Source organism: Lolium perenne, chromosome 7, assembly GCF_019359855.2.
Source record: "Lolium perenne isolate Kyuss_39 chromosome 7, Kyuss_2.0, whole genome shotgun sequence".
In the NCBI taxonomy this organism is placed as follows: Eukaryota; Viridiplantae; Streptophyta; class Magnoliopsida; order Poales; family Poaceae; genus Lolium; species Lolium perenne.
Window position 1 is genome coordinate 215,607,072 of NC_067250.2, and position 20,344 is coordinate 215,627,415.

At 42.4% G+C, this 20,344-nt stretch overlaps 1 long non-coding RNA gene across 1 annotated transcript; it reads left to right on the forward strand.

Annotated features, from left to right (window-relative positions):
* The first annotated feature begins 12,865 nt into the window (after positions 1 to 12,865).
* Positions 12,866 to 16,202, forward strand: LOC139833899 (uncharacterized). The gene is made up of 3 exons (XR_011749382.1): positions 12,866 to 13,366; positions 14,458 to 14,571; positions 15,773 to 16,202. It is a non-coding gene; the product is annotated as an uncharacterized lncRNA (long non-coding RNA).
* The last annotated feature ends 4,142 nt before the right edge of the window (positions 16,203 to 20,344 follow it).

Consider the following 20,344-nt stretch of genomic DNA (forward strand, 5'->3'; position numbering starts at 1 on the left):
ACAGGAAAAATATATCTTAAAAATAACCAGATAAATAGCACCTGAAGAGTCGATGCCCCAGCGACACGGATGGTGTCGGTATGGCAATGTTCGTAGTTCATGGCGACGCATGTTTCTTCGAACCCAATGGCGATACAGGTTTCTCCGGAGTCAATGGCGAAGGAGTTGCCCGCAGCTGAAGTTGTTGGTGGCCGTGACGAAGACAAAAGTGGCCACGACGAAACTGAAGTATTCTTCGACTTGTTCACGCAAAACCAATTACTCGTCGGTTCTGTTGGAGATAGCGTGTACGTACGCGAGCTAGCAGTATATGATTGATCTCCCTTTTTTTACATGTAGCTTGTCGCCTTTGTGCCTCAAAACTTGATCCAAATCCTTGATGAGAACTGCCACGTTTACGCAGGAGATTCGCTCCTCTTCATACTTGGATGGCAGCATTAAGATGTAAGGCTCGAAATGAACCCGGCTTTGAATTAACGAAGCCATCAACCGACACAAAGAACGCCGCCTAGCGCCAGGTTGAGGGAGCCTTGTCTTCTGTTGCACCGGATCGAGCACATCCTAGTCCACGCCGACAAACCTCCTACGCACCAACACCACAGCTCAAGGGGGACTCGGCGACGGATCAGCAGCCTAGCAGAACTTGAGGATCCAAAGGGGAGGGGGTCATGCGGCGACGCCTCCAAGAAGGTGCATGGCTCACGAGTGCGTCATCGTCGTCGGCAGAGACCGAGGTCCTGCAAAGCTTTCACCCAGACCCCGAACCACCACCCCCCGAGCTTGGGTTAGGTCCAGACCAGAAACACAACATCTTCCACTGGCATTGGGATAAGCACACCGACCGAAACTACGACCAGATGCCGACCTAGCAAAGCCCCCCAAGGCACTAGGCGAGCAATCAGCTACCGAAGCAAGGCCGTGTATAAGCAGCCAGGCTAACGGAGTGAGGGGCTGGAACACCAGCGAGAGATCAAAGGATGATCCACAAGACACTACAAGAGAAGCTTGCCCAAAGTGGGGCCATCAAGATTAGCAGGTTGGGGCGGAGGGACGAAATCCATCAGTTCTAAACGGGGGATTCACATCGGGACGCCTTCAACAAGGGAACGACACCTGAAAGGTGATGCTGTCATGGGCAATGGCCAGGCCATGCGTAGCTTTCGCCTAGATCCCACCGGGTCGAAATCTGGTCGCCGTCGTGAGGATGCAGAGTGGACAGAACAAAACTCGCTACCGCACCTCCAACCCAAGCCACACTATGACCTAGCCCCAGCTAAAGTCACCTACAGGAGAAACGCAAGAGCTGGTTGGCCAACCCGGCCGGACCCGGAACCAGTTGTCACTCGACGCTGGATCGGCGGCACCACCACTAGTAGGAAAACGCTTATAGGTGGAGCTTAGTTCTGTGGCGCACCAATAAAAATGCGCCACAGAAAGATTTTTTGTGGCGCACGAGAAAGAATGCGCCACAAAAATAGCTTATTTTTGTGGCGCACTACTGAACCTTGCGCCACAGAAATTATATGGGACCCACATCCTGCCACCACCAATTATTAGTGTAGGTATTTCTGTGGCGCACATGGCGTGGTGCGCTACAGAAATAATTGTTTCTGTGGCGCACTGGCTTCGGTGCGCCACAAAAGTAGTTGATTCTGTGGCGCACTTGTTCTTGTGCGCCACAGAACTAAGGGAACTTATATCATCGCCGTACCCTCCCCCACGCCTGTTCACCTCCGCGCGCCTCTCCCCTCTCCCCTCTCCCCTCTCCTCCGATTCGTACCGCCGCGCGCCGCCATGGTCGTCGTCGTCGCCATCGCCGTCACCGCCGCCTTCCTCCGCGAGGGCCGCATGCCGCCACGCTCCTCCCATACCCGCCACCTGCAGCACAAGCTGCCGCTACGGCGAGGAGGGGCCGCCGCGAGAAGGGGCCGCCGTCGCGTCAAGGTGGAGGAGCCGCCGCGTCCTCCTCCTCCTCCACCCCTGCCGTCATCGTCAACCTCCTCCTCCACCCCTGTCGTCGGTGATCTCTCTCCCCTCCCCTCCCTCTTAATTCCTCTCCCGCGCGCGCACAAGGTGCTCGACAAAATGCCGTCGGTGTCTTGTTGTGCTTCTTGTACGTTCTTTATTCTTGTCGTTATTCTTTGTTGCTATTGATGTGCTGTGCTTGCTGTTGGCTCATTGCTCATGCCTTTTACTTAATGTCCGAAGCTATTGCTATGTCTCTGTAGCTTCTCACCATGTATTGGATGAACTCCCTAATTATGCAGTAATGATTCCTTTGATGTGTTATTGAAGCTTGGATGGAAGCCAACTAGAGTTGGGTACCCTAGCTTTGTTTTGAACTCAACTGAGTAATGATAAATTTCTATTTCTTGTTGGCTTGGATGAATTTATGGTTGATGTACCTCAGTAGTGGTTCACTAGTGTGATTGCTTGTGCTGTGCTGTGCTGTGACCTCATTAGCTCTTGCTACTACCACTGGTTGCATCTCATAGTTGGATAATTGGTGAAAATAGAGATATTCACATTATGGAATCATGTAAATGAATGCCACTGTGGTATCCTTTGAAGAAAATGGGATGTTTCTGATGGTTTAAAAGACTAGGTGATGCTAGGTTATTAAGTTGGCTGTCAAGGTTGGTCTTATCTGGTTAAGTTGGATAGGCTATGTGTTCTTGCTTACTTATGCATATCCATCTCTACTGGATTGACTAGCTCAGGCTTGGCCTCTCTCTTGCCAGCATCACTTGGTTACTACCAAGTGATGAATAATCCCTTATGGTACCCCAGCTTTGTTTTGAACTCAACTGAGTAATGATAAATTTCTATTTCTTGTTGGCTTTGATGAAAATAGAGATATACACAGTAGGGGATCATGTAAATGAATGCCACTGTGTTATCCTTTGAAGAAAATGGGAAGTTTCTGATGGTTTAAAAGACTAGGTGATGCTAGGTTATTAAGTTGGCTGTCAAGGTTGGTTTTATCTGGTTAAGTTGGATAGGCTATGTGTTCTTGCTTACTTATGCATATCCATCTCTACTGGATTGACTAGCTCAGGCTTGGCCTCTCTCTTGCCAGCATCACTTGGTTACTACCAAGTGATGAGTAATACCTTATGGTACCCCAGCTTTGTTTTGAACTCAACTGAGTAATGATAAATTTCTATTTCTTGTTGGCTTTGATGAAAATAGAGATATCCACAGTAGGGGATCATGTAAATGAATGCCACTGTGGTATCCTTTGAAGAAAATGGACTGTTTCTGATGGTTTTAAAAGGCTAGGTGGTGCTAGGTGATTAAGTTGGCTACCAAGACTTGTCTTATCTGGTTAGCTGGGATATGCTATGTGTTGTTGCTTGTTTAGGCATATCTATCACTTACTGGATTTACTGGTTCTTGATTGGCCTCTCTTTTGCCAGCATCACTTGGTCTATATACCAAGTGATGAATAATCCCTTTGGAGCATCTGCTCCATGCATGCAATGTGTGTTTGAGCATCTTGACATATGTCACCATGGTTGCTGGTTTGGTGGTGTTTTTGTACTTGCCGATGATTAGATGGTTGGTCGATCACTCGTACACTCGGGGGTGGAGCAAGTGAGCCTGGTGTGATGGCACAAATATCAATATCTTGTGCATCCTACCTGGCCTCACTTACTCCATCCCTGGATGTTAATATTGAAGGAGGTATGCCCTAGAGGCAATAATAAAGTGGTTATTATTTATATCTTTATGTTTATGATAAATATTTATATATCATGCTATAATTGTATTAACCGAAACATTAGTACATGTGTGATATGTAGACAACAAGAAGTCCCTAGTATGCCTCTTAAACTAGCTTGTTGATTAATAGATGATTAGTTTCATAATCATGAACATTAAATGTTATTAATAACAAGGTTATATCATTATATGAATGATGTAATGGACACACCCAATTAAGCGTAGCATAAGATCTCGTCATTAAGTTATTTGCTATAAGCTTTCGATACATAGTTACCTAGTCCTTATGACCATGAGATCATGTAAATCACTTATACCGGAAAGGTACTTTGATTACATCAAACGCCACTGCGTAAATGGGTGGTTATAAAGGTGGGGCTTCCACCTATATAATGAGGAGGAGAGGGAGGGGGCAGCCACTTCAAGCCTCAGCCTTGGCCGCACCCCTTAGAGGGCCGGCGCCCAACCCCCTCTCTCCCCAAACCCTAGCGGTCTCTCTCCTCCACCACATCCCGCACGCTTAAGCGAAGCTCCGCCGGATTTCTCCACCACCACCGACACCACGCCGTCGTGCTGTCGGATTCAAGAGGAGCTACTACTTCCGCTGCCCGCTGGAACGGGGAGGTGGACGTCGTCTTCATCAACAACCGAACGTGTGACCGAGTACGGAGGTGCTGCCCGTTCGTGGCGCCGGAAGCGATCGTGATCAAGATCTTCTACGCGCTTTTGCAAGCGGCAAGTGATCGTCTACCGCAGAAATAAGAGCCTACTCTTATAGGCTTTGGAATCTCTTCAAGGGTTAGTCTTGATCATCCCCTCGTTGCTACCGTCTTCTAGATTGCATCTTGGCTTGGATTGCGTGTTCGCGATAGGAAATTTTTTGTTTTCTATGCAACGTTATCTTACAGTGGTATCAGAGCCGTGTGTATGCATAGATGGTTGCACGAGTAGAACACAATGGTTTGTGGGCGTTGATGCTCTTGTTATCTTTAGTTTGAGTACTTTGCATCTTCGTGGCATAGTGGGATGAAGCGGCTCGGACTAACTTTACATGACCGCGTTCATGAGACTTGTTCCTCGTTCGACATGCAACTTGTATTGCATAAGAGGCTTTGCGGGTGTCTGTCTCTCCTACTATAGCGAAGATTCAATTTACTCTTCTATTGACAACATTAGTATCACCGTTGTGGTTCATGTTCGTAGGTAGATTAGATCTCTCTCGAAAACCCTAAACCACGTAAAATATGCAAACCAAATTAGAGACGTCTAACTTGTTTTTGCAGGGTTTGGTGATGTGATATGGCCATAATGTGATGATGAATATGTATGAGATGATCATTATTGTATTGTGGCAACCGGCAGGAGCCTTATGGTTGTCTTTAAATTTCATGTTGAGTAGTATTTCAAAGTAGTTGTAATAGTTGCTACATGAGGTGAACAACCATGAAGACGGCACCATGAACCTTGACGCTATGCCGACGATGATGGAGATCATGCCCGTTGATGATAGAGATCATGTCCGTGCTTTGGAGATGAAGATCAAAGGCGCAAAGACAAAAGGGCCATATCATATCACATATGAATTGCATGTGATGTTAATCCTTTATGCATCTTATTTTGCTTAGATCACGACGGTAGCATTATAAGATGATCCCTCACATTAATATCAAGATAATAAAGTGTTCTCCCCTCGTATGCACCGTTGTACAGTTCGTCATTTCGAAGCATCTCGTGATGATCGGATGTGATAGACTCAACGTTCACATACAATGGGTGTAAGCCATGTTGCACACGCGGAATACTTGGGTTTGCTTGACGAGCCTAGCATGTACAGACATGGCCTCGGGACAACGGAAACCGAAAGGTTGAACACGAGTCATATGGAAGATATGATCAACATGTTGATGTTCACCATTGAAGCTACATCATCTCACGTGATGATCGGTTTTGGTGTAGTGGATTTGGATCGTGTACCACTTAACAACTATGAGGGATGTTGTATTAAGTGGAAGTTCATTAGTAATTAGATTAGAACATGAACTAATTATCATAAACATAGTCTGAGTAGTATTTTGAATTAATTTTGTAGTATTGGCATCCGTTTTTCTACCATGCGCTAGTCTTGTAATTGAGATAGAAATACTGTTAAAGTCTGACAAGAAACTTTACGGACTGGTACCGTATTGTTAAAGAATCAAGAATTGATTAAGTCCTATTGCAAACTTTTAGTAAACCTCATATTGTTGATTCAATAAGCTATGGTTTCAATTAGTACCTAAAGTTATCTTGTCTCCGTGAAACTTGAAGTTCAAATCTGTTTGAAAAGTAAGGAGCTGAAAATTTAGTTTTCAGAAATAATCAAGGTATGAGATATATGTGATATCTAAGACCTTATTGCAAGATGATAGAATATAATTTGGTGAGACTACATAAACTCATAAGTTTTATGGGAATGTATGAAGGTTGAAGACGCCAGGCGTCACAATCCTCCAACTATTGGGGCACTAACGATATTCGCATATCCATGAAGTTATCATCCTTAGTATGCACCGTTGCTAAGACTCGTAGTTTCGAAGCATCACGTGATGATCGGGTGTGATAGATTCTACGTGTGCATACAACGGGTGCAAGCCAGATTTGCACATATGAATACCAAGGTTTAAACTTTACGAGCCTTACATGTATAGACATGGTCTCGGAAAGTCGTCATGATATGATGGATAAAATTATGAGTGAAATTATTCATCATATTACAAAGTTACTAATAGTGAAATCTGAAACACTTGTCATATGATGATTAACTTCAAAATAAGAACCTCAAGGTTATTGGTATTAGACCAACAAACCTAGAAGTTATTGATGTTGAAGTGTTTTTCTGAATAATGAGGAAAGCTAAAAGAGAAACTGCAAAAGATATTTTGGCAAAAAGAAAAGAAAAGACTAGAAAGTCTAGCTCAGGTGTATATAAATGATATACATGTTATGATTGTATTCCTAGTTAAGTCACACTAAGAAATTCTTGGGTATTAGTACTATATTGGTTGGTATGAAGTGTCATACAAAACAACGCAATACAAGAATACAATGGCCTAAGTGACTGACAAGGAATATGATAGGAATGCACGACTGGAACAAAATAAAGTGTTATTATGTTCGTCGTTAGCATTCTATCTAGCCCTTAGAATTTATAATAAAGAACTTAATAATTGTTATTTTGCTCTGGTCAAATGAAAACAATGAGTTGTTCAAATTATGACATTACTCCATATACGATGGATAAGTTATTATAAATCTTAATGGTGAAACACACATACATAACACTGACGCTAAAATGCCATAAGGCAAATGATTTGAATTCCACTTATTTGTGGAACCGCCATTTAGGTCATGTTAGAAAGGAACGCATGAAGGAACTCCATGCAAATGGATTTTTGGAGTCATTTGATTTTTGAATCATTTGGCGCTTGCAAATCTTTTCTAAAGAGAATGATTAAAATACCGTTCATAGGCCAAAAGTTGAACGGGCAACTAACTTAGTGGAAAAATACATGATGATGTATGTGGTTCACTGGGCATAGTTGTGTGCGGGAGATTCTTCTACTTCATGAAAACTTTCAACAATGAATTGAGTATATATATGTGGATATATTCAATAAGGAAGAAGTTTGAAACATTTGAATGGATTCAAATAAATTTCAGTATGAAGTGGAAATCATTGTAATAGAAATCAAATATCTATGATTGGATCATGGTGGAAATATTTGAATTACGAGTTTTAGCGAACATCTAAGAGAGTTATGAAATTGTTCTACAACTTACGTTTCTTGGAGTATCATAGTGATGATGAAGTATCCAAGAGATATATCCAAACTTTGTTGGATCAATGATGAGATAAAATATTGATGCCATTATATTTTTGTGGATTATGCTTTAGTGACTACCGCTTTTACACTGAATAGAGCATCATCATGATCCGTTGAAATGACACCATACAAGTTATGGCATGGGTATAAACCCTAATAGTCAACCAAAATCGGATGAATGTCTTTGTTGGTTATCCCTAGATTTAATTGGGAATTCTTCCCACGAGACAAAGACAAAAGTGTTTGTCAATGTTTCTTATTTCCGAGAAATTGTTTCGAGTGAAGTATTTGAGTGGGAGGACAATATAATTTGATAAGGTTTATGAACCTGAGCATAATGATCAGAGTAGCGCAGCATCGGAATTGGTTTCGGAAGCGGCCACGACGATCATGGCTCTCATGACTACAAAGTGTTTTAGCCATGGAGATCGAAGTACATATTGAACCTTGTAGGTATGGTTTACTTTGTGATCAAATAAATGATTTGTGGACAAAGGATTGATTTTGAACAATGATAAACCAACTACAAAACAAAGAAGTTATGATGGGCCCTGACTCCGTTAAAATGGCCATGCGCCATGAAATCCAAGATAGATGAATACTTTATGAAAGTAAATGGATCTATGAAATTGATAGACTTGGATGAAATATCCTTGAAGAAAGCTTGACTTATCGAAAAATTGTTTACGACAAAGTTCAAAGAGTTGAATACGATAAGATTAGATCTTCCGTAGCAATGCTTATAGTCTATGTGGATTATTCTAGTAATCACTACATATTTCTTTTATGAGATATGCTAGTAGGATGGCAAAATACACTACTTAACAGAAGTATGTATACAAGATACAACCAAGAGTTTTGCTGGTCCGTGGAATACTAGATAGGTATACAAGCTTCAATTGGATGAAGTAAGTATCACGGAGTTGGAATCTTCACCAGATGAAATAGTCAAAGAGTTTTTGATTTCATCAGAGATGATGAAGAGGCTTGCATTTGCAAGAAATTAAGTGGGAGCGCTAAGACACATTTATAATACTTTATGTAGGTGACATATAGTTGGTTATAAATGATGTAATTATATACTTGATTAAAAGGTTTCATTGAGAATTAACTTCAATGAAAGGATATGGACTGAAACAAATTTAGTGTCAAGATCTATGAAGATAGATTGAAACACATAAATAAGTTTAAGTCAAAGTACATATGATGGATATTGAAGTAGTTCAATATAGAAATATTAAGAAAATGTTCTTGTCATGTGAAGGTTTAACAAGACTTGAGTGTATCTGACACTCAATGAGTAAAAACACATGAGTGATTATAGATCACAAATAATATGTACACAATCAGATATCATGTGCTATAAAGTGTTATGAGCATATACCAGAATGATTCATATGATGATCATTGGACGACAGTAAGAATATCCTTGAGTACTTTAGAAGAACTAAGGATATATATATATTTTTTTGTATGAAGAAATGACAAACAAATCGCTGTAAGGTGTTACACCAATATTGTTTTTGTCACATATAAAATATAATTTCAATCTCAAATTAGACTAAGTGTTGTTTAAAAGGTAGCACAAAAGCTAGAAGTTGTCTACGCTAGATTTAGAAGAGTTCTAAATATTGTGATGGATTCTACAAATGAAGGCAGAATATGTCATTGTTTTGACAATGACAAAGGATGTTAAGTCAGGAGGTTCTTTGAGAACTTGGTGTAGTTCCGTCAGAGTCAGAACTTTGAAGCTATATTGTGTGTGACAATATTAGTGACATATATTCAGACCGCGGAATTAAGGTTCCACCAGAAGACCAAACATATTTAAATGCCGACTCATTTGGAAATGAGTGATGCGTTGAGACGCAAATGAATTACAAAATACATACGTTTCTGAGCGTGTCAGATCCGTTGACTAAAACCTCTCCCATAAGCAATACATGATAAAGCACCAAAAGGCCAAGGTGTTATATCTTTACAAATGTAAACTAGATTATTGACTCTAGTGCAAGTGGGAGACTGAAGGAGATATGCCCTAGAGGCAATAATAAAGTGGTTATTATTTATATCTTTATGTTTATGATAAATGTTTATATATCATGCTATAATTGTATTAACCGAAACATTAGTACATGTGTGATATGTAGACAACAAGAAGTCCCTAGTATGCCTCTTAAACTAGCTTGTTGATTAATGGATGATTAGTTTCATAATCATGAACATTGGATGTTATTAATAACAAGGTTATATCATTATATGAATGATGTAATGGACACACCCAATTAAGCGTAGCATAAGATCTCGTCATTAAGTTATTTGCTATAAGCTTTCGATACATAGTCCTTATGACCATGAGATCATGTAAATCACTTATACCGGAAAGGTACTTTGATTACATCAAACGCCACTGCGTAAATGGGTGGTTATAAAGGTGGGATTAAGTATCCGGAAAGTATGAGTTGAGGCATATGGATCAACAAAGGATTTGTCCATCCCGATGACGGATAGATATACTCCGGGCCCTCTCGGTGGAATGTCGTCTAATGTCTTGCAAGCATATGAATAAGTTCATAAGAGACCACATACCACGGTACGAGTAAAGAGTACTTGTCAGGAGACGAGGTTGAACAAGGTATAGAGTGATACCGATGATCAAACCTCGGACAAGTAAAATATCGCGTGACAAGGGGAATTGGTATCGTATGTGAATGGTTCATTCGATCACTGAAGTCATCGTTGAATATGTGGGAGCCATTATGGATCTCCAGATCCCGCTATTGGTTATTGGTTGGAGTGAGTACTCAACCATGTCCGCATAGTTCACGAACCGTAGGGTGACACACTTAAAGTTGGATGTTGAAATGGTAGAACTTGAATATGGAATGGAGTTCGAATATTTGTTCGGAGTCCCGGATGAGATCCCGGACATCACGAGGAGTTCCGGAATGGTCCGGAGAATAAGATTCATATATAGGAAGTCATATTCCAAGTTTGGAAATGATCCGGTGCATTTATGGCAGGTTCTAGAAGGTTCTAGAAAAGTCCGGAAGAATGACACTTTGGAAAGTGGAGTCCCGAAGAGACTCCACTTGCATGACCAGCCAACCCTAAAGGGGAGGAGTCCAAGGTGGACTCCCCTAGGGTGGCCGGCCAACCCACCTCAAGGAAAGGTGGGAGTCCCACCTTGGGTAGGACTCCCTCCTTGAGTAGGTTTCCCACATATGGGAGGTTTTAGGGTTGGGGTCTTATTCGAAGACTTGGACTAGAACTCTTGGGGCTTCCACCTATATAATGAGGAGGAGAGGGAGGGGGGCAGCCACTTCAAGCCTCAGCCTTGGCCGCACCCCTTAGAGGGCCGGCGCCCAACCCCCTCTCTCCCTAAACCCTAGCGGTCTCTCTCCTCCACCACATCCCGCAAGCTTAAGCGAAGCTCCGCCGGATTTCTCCACCACCGCCGACACCACACCGTCGTGCTGTCGGATTCAAGAGGAGCTACTACTTCCGCTGCCCGCTGGAACGGGGAGGTGGACGTCGTCTTCATCAACAACCGAACGTGTGACCGAGTACGGAGGTGCTGCCCGTTCGTGGCGCCGGAAGCGATCGTGATCAAGATCTTTTACGCGCTTTTGCAAGCGGCAAGTGATCGTCTACCGCAGCAATAAGAGCCTACTCTTATAGGCTTTGGAATCTCTTCAAGGGTTAGTCTTGATCATCCCCTCGTTGCTACCGTCTTCTAGATTGCATCTTGGCTTGGATTGCGTGTTCGCGATAGGAAATTTTTTGTTTTCTATGCAACGTTATCTTACAAATATTTGTTTCGACCAACAAAGTATGAGGCATTCCATTTAGTTCATACTAGCTACTTCTTAATTGCATTGGCCTTTCTTCCATTTTAGTACCGATGATTAAATTTTTTGGTCACTTGTACACTCTGGGGTGGGGCCACTGAGCCTAGTGCGATGGCACAAATATCAATCTCTTGTGCATCGTACCTGGCCTCGCTGAATCTCAAGTGGAAATAATGGTTAGTGTTTCTCAAGGATTTGGATCGTGCAAGATTGATGTAGTGGTTAACACAATTAGTCGGAAGGTCTAATGTCATAATCTTATGAATCAACAAGAACAACCACTCCCCATAAGGACCTTGTGCGACTTATTCTAGGAGTTACCCTTATGATGTCTTTTCAATCCGAAAGTCCGACCTTCACTTGATGACTTATTGAAGGCTATTCAGAAGCCTGATATTGGTGTCTATAACATCAAGGAGAACATTAGAAGCAGAGTTGCTAAATGTCTCTCGGTCAATCCCTCAACGACATTTCTCTTGTGACAACAACTCCATTAGGAGAAATTTCACTCCCCAGGTGATCCTTCGCACTTCACTAGCCAGTGCTCTTTCCCTTCTTTTGGGTTGTACCTGAAGTTCTAATCAATTCACACGTTGTGTGAATTCGTCAGTCATCTAGGGCCCCAGCCTTTTGAGTAGACACCAATCGCTTCATGTTCTTGCCCGAAGAGTGACTATGATTTTGAAATCCAAAGTTGCTCTCGTTGGATAATCATTTGTGCTTCTAAGAGTCACCCTCTCTAAGAGTGCCTCGTCATGGTATCAAAGGCAGTATAACTCCTCGCTACTTCGTCCCTTCATATTCTTGTAAAGCGTGGAGCAAATGTCTACCAAAATTTTGAAACTTCTTCGTCTCCTCTGTTACCTTGACGTGTTTCATGTTTGTCATCTCAAGAGTTGTTTTTCAACACTCATTCCATGAGTTGACCATGAGATACTCGATCTTCGTGAAGATCCATCACTCTAGAGTTATTCTCTCTTTCCTTTAGAGTGAAGAAAGCAAACTGAAGAGCTCTCCATGGTGTTGTGGATCAACTTCTTCATGATGTCGTGGATCAACCTCTTCAAGAAGGAAGATTGTCGTGGCATCGACAAGATCGTTGAAGACCGGTGTAGTCCTTGTTACTTTTTCTATTCCTACCTTGGAATCTCGGGACGAGATTCTTTTAAGGGGGATAGATCTGTAACATCCCTGTTTTGCTAAACCTAGATTAGGGTTTTGATTGTGCATCATTTGCATCATAATTTTCCTAAGAAAATTGCATCAATGAATTGTTTTGGAAAACCCTAATGTGTGCATATCTTTAAATACTTTGATTTTCTCAAGTTGTTAAGATATTCAAAACCAAAGTTGTGTGAACCTTCTAAAATACCTCAGGAGCATCCCTGGGTACTTTTGGTGATTTTATAAATAGGTTTGATTCACCAAATCTTCCAAATTAGGCTGCTTTAAAATTTCCAAGAAAACCCCATAAATTTAGGGGGCCTTTTGCAAATTCGCTCTTGTCTTCTACCTCCATCCACGCACACACCTGCGTGTCCCTGCCCATGTCGTCCGTCCGCGAAGGGATTCGAGCCGCCGCCCGCCGTCACCTGGAGAGGGGATAAGCACCACAGCGCCCTCCTTATCTCTCCCCTCGTCCTCATCCTTCCGGTCTCTCTCTCTCCCGCAAAATCCCAGGGCGACCAAACCCTAGCCCCCACAGCTGCCGTCCATCGCCGCCATTCCGAGCCTCCCCAAGCCCGGCCGAGCTTCCCTGGAGATCCGCCTCGCTGCCCTGACCTTCCTAGCCGAAGGAATCAAGCCGTCGTGCCCTTAATCGACGCTGCCGTCCGCGTCTTCCCCGACCACGGCCGCCGCTCGCCGCCGTCAATTCGGCGCCGTCCGGCGTCCCCCGTCGTCACCGACCGCACCGTCGCGCTCGTGGTGAGGCCACGGTCCTCCTGGACCTCCCCGTTATCTCCCTTTCTTCCTGTAGCGTCATGTCGCCGTGCGCCTCTGTCCGCAGCCGCGGACATGGTCGCTGCTCGCTGGAGTTCCTCCGGCTCCATATAGCTAGCAGAGCCGCTCGCAGATGGTTCCTCGTGAACCACTACCGTCGAACACGCCCACTAGCGCTGCCCCGCATGGCTTGCTCCGTTGTGTCCGTGCACGCCCAGAGAGAGTTCCAGTTTATTGTTTCAGTTTGAGCTACAGAGAGCCAGATAGCATCGGCCCGATAAAACAACTCCTCTCAAATGGCTGGAGGTAGCTTCCGTTTAGGTGGCGTCCATGTCTAATTCATGTACGTACACGGTTCTGACTGTAGTTACACTGAAGTTCTCTTTCGAACCGATCTGGATACATGTGAATATACATTCAGTACTTACATATCTATGTCTACTGAATTTTCCCTTTGCACCCGTCGTGCAAATACATGCCAAACTGAGAAAACTCAATTTGAATTCAACAAACAGTAGAAGGAAGTCAGCACTCAGAGCACTAGTTCTACTTCTACGTCTATGATCAAGTTTTTAGGAGAAGTGAGCCCATAAATCCATCTCTACCCATGTGTTCAGTATAAAAGCTTCAGTACCGAAGTTCTGAACCAAGTGTTGCCTAACAACGTACGTGATATCTTTTTCAAGGAGTATAAAAGAGTAATTTCGTATTCTGTTTTTCCGTTTTCAGAAAATAATCGGAACTTGTAAGATCCATAACTATTTCATATAAATTCAGAAAAATGCAAATAAGATATCAAAATTTTCAGAAAAATGAGATCTACAATTTGGTAGCAAAATCATGCATTGTTAAACAACTTTGAACCCTAGTTGCTTTAGAAGAACATAATCAACCCTCTGAGGTTTCGGAACTGCTAACCTTGATTCCGTCGAACCTCAATTAAATTGATGATGTCTTAGGGTTATTTCAGTACCTAATTAACATGTCATCTCATCATTCTTGTATGCGCATTGCATCGATGCCACGTGTTGATTGTTCTTTTACCTTTCCGGTATTTGCTTCTTCGCGATCGATAGAGCAAGTGCCCGAGATGATGAAGATCGACATCAACGAAGGTCAATGTCTGTCCATCGACGAACAAGTAAAGCATGGGATCTTCGAAGATCCACATTGGTTTGTCAGGGACAAAGGCAAGCCCTAGCCTGGTTCATATTATGATTTCGAAATGCTTTTAATTCTGGTTCCCACATATTGCATACGCTTTCCAATATGTTTTATCGGCAGGTATAGTTATCCTATGTGTGTTGCATTTACCATCCTTGTAGCCTAAATACTCTGATCCACTGCTCCCAGCAAGACTAGGTTTGAGCTATGTGTGCATCGCTAGAGCTGTTATATCGGATATGCTTAGCCATGCTTAGTTGACGAATCCTGATCCATCCGGTTGATGAATCAGAGCTGCGAATGAACCTAGTATGGCAGGATGACGTGGTAAGATCAGTGATGTTAATAAACATGTTTAAAGGCTTGGATGGGCCGCCACATGGGGATGTGGTGATTTGACTCGTTCTCGCCGACACTAGGACCTGAGGTTCTCGCCTTCGGAACCAAGACTGAGCGTACAGCCACACGGGGCCCATGGGAACCCCTTGGCCCGAACTTGCCTAGCTTACCAATTAGTTTGCGAGTTCCATTTTGGCATTCTGCATGGCGAAGGCGTGGAAAAGGTTTTCAAAGGTGCATCATACAGGGATGTGGCTAGGGTGAAGGATGCTGGATGCATTGAACTGGATCCCCTGCGCACAATGACCGGGACCGCCTCGGAGAATGGCTACCTACGATGACGGAGTTCCCCAGTTAGATTGACTCATGGAATAGGCGAAGCAAGGGAAAGGTTTTGGTCGACCACCCTCTGCCGGCACACCAAGGAAGTGTGTAACGTACGGCGCTAAGAGTCGGTCGGCGCGTGTGGGTAAAGTTGTACACCCCTGCAGGGTAAATCTTTTCGAAAAGCCGTGTCCACGGTTACGGACGACTTGGGGAAGGACGTGTTGATCATAGAAAACTTGAACCTAATCGTAAAACTTGGAATCAATGTGTGATAAGGATCCCTCCTCAGGGTATCGAGGGGGTGATCCTAATTGATAGGTTCAGGTAATGATGAAGATCTCGGTGGATTCAATATGATGATCAGTAGAGCTAGAGATATCGCTCTCTTATCCCCTTTTAAAATGATCTGAGTAGACGAGCTTCTGCTCCCTCTTGTTTTACAAAGGAAAACTGGCTTTCTGCAAAATAAGCTCCACATAAAGCCTCGCATACCAGCTTTGCTAACAGGTTGTACTAAGTCTTGCTGAGTCCCTGTACTCAGCTTTGCATGCTTTGTTTCAGACGAAGTCGCTCCAACAAATGGTGGTTTCTAGGTCGACATCGACGAGTAGCTTGGGATTCCCAGGTGGCAGCCTGGAATCTATGGGCTGGGACGTCGCGGTTATGCTCCTGGCCTCTTAGGCCTTTTGCTATCTTGCTATTTAGAATAGCATAACTTTGCTTCCGTTGATTGATGAAATGCCAGGTCAGTGACCTCTGCTTGTAATACTTTGGTTCTTTGCTCAGTTATGAGCTTGTATTACTCTTTGAGTCGTAGAGTCAATGCTGTGTTACCGATTCTCACCCTGTAGGCCCTAGAGATCTAGGTTAGGCTTATGCCAGATGGAGATCTGGGTTTGTCTAGCCTACGACCTCCGGGGTTCCCCACACCTGGTGAACAATAGACTGATCGTTGGAATAAGGAAGCCGATGACGGCGGATCGCAATCTAATCTTGCATCGATGTTTTATCCCTAGTAGCAACAGCACATCCACAACCTTAACTTTCTGTCACTGTCCTAGATTTAATGGAGGCATGAACCCACTATCGAGCATAAATACTCCCTCTTGGAGTTACAAGTATCAACTTGGCCAGAGCCTCTACTAGCAACGGAGAGCATGCAAGAACATAAACAACATATATGATAGATTGATAATCAACTTGACATAGTATTCAATATTCATCGCATCCCAACAAACACAACATGTAGCATTACAAATAGATGATCTTGATCATGATAGGCAGCTCACAAGATCTAACATGATAGCACAATGAGGAGAAGACAACCATCTAGCTACTGCTATGGACCCATAGTCCAGGGGTGAACTACTCACACATCGATCCGGAGGTGATCATGGCGATGAAGAGCCCTCCGGGAGATGATTCCCCTCTCCGGTAGGGTGCCGGAGGCGATCTCCTGAATCCCCCGAGATGGGATTGGCGGCGGCGGCGTCTCTGGAAGGTTTTGCGTATCGTGGCTCTCGGTACAGAGGGTTTCGCGACGAAGGCTTTAAGTAGGCGGTAGGGCGGAGTCGAAGGAGTCACGGGGGCCCCACACGCTAGGGCCGCGCGGGCCCCCCTTAGGCCGCGCCGCCCTAGTGTGGCGGCGCCCCGTGGCCCCACTTCGTTTCTCCCTCGGTCTTCTGGAAGCTTCGTGGAAAAATAAGCCCCTGGGCGTTGATTTCGTCCAATTCCGAGAATATTTCCTTTGTAGGATTTCTGAAACCAAAAACAGCAGAAAACAAAGAATCGGCTCTTCGGCATCTCGTCAATAGGTTAGTGCCGGAAAATGCATAATAATGACATAAAGTGTGTATAAAACATGTGAGTATCATCATAAAAGTAGCATGGAACATAAGAAATTATAGATACGTTTGAGACGTATCAAGCATCCCCAAGCTTAGTTCCTACTCGCCCTCGAGTAGGTAAACGATAACAAGGATAATTTCTGAAGTGACATGCTATCATAATCTTGATCAATACTATTGTAAAGCACATGAGATGAATGCAGCGATTCGAAGCAATGATGAAGATAATGAGTAAACAACTGAATCATATAGCAAAGACTTTTCATGAATAATACTTTCAAGACAAGCATCAATAAGACTTGCATAACAGTTAACTCATAAGCAATAAATTCTTAGTAGAAAGCTTTGAAACAACACAAAGGAAGATATAAGTTTCAGCGGTTGCTTTCAACTTCAACATGTTTATCTCATTGATAATTGTCAACACAAAGTAATATAACAAGTGCAATAGGTAAACATGTAGGAATCAATGCACACAGTTTACACGAGTGTTTGCTTCTAAGATAGAAAGAATAGGTAAACTGACTCAACAATAAAGTAAAAGAATGGCCCTTCGTAGAGGGAAGCATGGATTACTATTTTTGTGCTAGAGCTTTTCATTTTAAAAACATAGAAACAATTTTGTCAATGGTAGTAATAAATCATATGTGTTATGTATAAGACATCTTATAAGTTGCAAGCCTCATGCATAGTATACCAATAGTGCTCGCACCTTGTCCTAATTAGCTTGGATTAACACGGATTATCATTTCATAGCATATGTTTCAACCAAGTGTCACAAAGGGGTACCTCTATGCCGCCTGTACAGAGGTCTAAGGAGAAAGTTCGCATTGAATTTCTCGCTTTTGATTATTCTCAACTTAGACATCCATACCGGGACAACATAGACAACAGATAATGGACTCCTCTTTAATGCATAAGCATTTAACAACAGATAATATTCTCATAAGAGATTGAGGATTAATTGTCCAAACTGAAACTTCCACCATGATTCATGGCTTTAGTTAGCGGCCCAATGTTCTTCTCTAACAATATGCATACTCAAACCATTTGATCATGAAAATCGCCCTTACTTCAGACAAGACGAACATGCATAGCAACTCACATGATATTCAACAAAGGTAAAAGTTGATGGCGTCCCCAGAAACATGGTTACCGCACAACAAGCAACTTATTAAGAAATAAGATACATAAGTACATATTCTTCACCACAATAGTTTTTAAGGCTATTTTCCCATGAGCTATGTATTGTAAAGGCAAAGAATAAAAGTTTAAAGGTAGCACTCAAGTAATGTACTTTGGAATGGCAGAGAAATACCATGTGGTAGGTAGGTATGGTGGACACAAATTGCATAGTTTTTGGCTCAAGGATTTGGATGCACGAGAAGAATCCCTCTCAATACAAGGCTAGGCTAGCAAGGTTGTTTGAAGCAAACTCAAGTATAAAATGGTGCAGCAAGACTCACATATGAATATATTGTAAGTATTATAAGACTTTACATCGTCTCCTTGTTGTTCAAACACCTCAACCAGAAAATATCTAGACTTAGAGAGACCAATCATGCAATCCAAATTTTAACAAGCTCTATGTAGTTCTTCATTAATAGGTGCAAAGTACATGATGCAAGAGCTTAAACATGATCTATATGAGCACAACAATTGCCAAGTATCAAATTATTCAAGACATTATACCATTTACCACATGCGGCATTTTCCGTTTCCAACCATATATCAATGAACGAAATAGTTCAACCTTCGCAATGAACATTAAGAATAAAGCTAAGAACACATGTGTTCATATGCAACAGCGGAGCGTGTCTCTCTCCCACACAAGCTAGGATCCGATTTTATTCAAACAAAACAAAAATAAAAACAAACAGACGCTCCAAGTAAAGCGCATAAGATGTGACTGAATAAAAATATAGTTTCACTAGAGGTGACCTGATAAGTTGTCGATGAAGAAGGGGATGCCTTGGGCATCCCCAAGCTTAGATGCTTGAGTCTTCTTAAAATATGCAGGGATGAACCACGGGGGCATCCCCAAGCTTAGACTTTTCACTCTTCTTGATCATATTGTATCATCCTCCTCTCTTGACCCTTGAAAACTTCCTCCACACCAAACTCGAAACAAACCCATTAGAGGGTTAGTGCATAATTCATATATTCAGAGGTGACATAATCATTCTTAACACTTCTGGACATTGCACAAAGCTACTGAAAGTTAATGGAACAAAGAAATCCATCAAACATAGCAAAACAGGCAATGCGAAAAAAGGCAGAATCTGTCAAGACAGAACAGTCCGTAAAGACGAATTTTTCAGGGGCACTTAACTTGCTCAGATGAAAATGCTCAAATTGAATGAAATTTGCGTACATATCTGAGGATCACGCACGTAAATTGGCAGATTTTTCTGAGTTACCTACAGAGAACCCTGCCCAAATTCGTGACATCAAGAAATCTGTTTCTGCGCAGTAATCCAAATCTAGTATTGACTCTACTATCAAAGACTTTACTTGGCACAACAATGCAAGAAAATAAAGATAAGGAGAGGTTGCTACAGTAGTAACAACTTCCAAGACTCAAATATAAAACAAAAGTGCTGTAGTAAAATAATGGGTTGTCTCCCATAAGCGCTTTTCTTTAACGCCTTTCAGCTAGGCGCAGAAAGTGTGAATCAAGTATTATCAAGAGATGAAGCATCGACATCATAATTTGTTCTAATAATAGAATCATAAGGTAACTTCATTCTCTTTCTAGGGAAGTGTTCCATACCTTTCTTGAGAGGAAATTGATATTTAATATTACCTTCCTTCATATCAATGGTAGCACCAACAGTTCGAAGAAAAGGTCTTCCCAATATAATGGGACAAGATGCATTGCATTCAATATCCAAGACAACAAAATCAACGGGGACAAGGTTATTGTTAACCATAATACGAACATTATCAATCCTCCCCAAAGGTTTCTTTATAGCATTATCAGCAAGATTAACATCCAAATAACAATTTTTCAATCGTGGCAAGTTAAGCATATCATAGATTTTCTTAGGCATAACAGAAATACTTGCACCAAGATCACATAAAGCATTACAATCAAAATCATTGACCCTCATCTTAATGATGGGCTCCCAACCATCTTCTAACTTCCTAGGAATGGAAGTTTCAAGTTTTAGTTTCTCTTCTCTAGCTTTTATGAGAGCATTTGTAATATGTTTTGTAAAGGCCAAATTTATAGCACTAGCATTGGGACTTTTAGCAAGTTTTTGTAAGAACTTTATAACTTCAG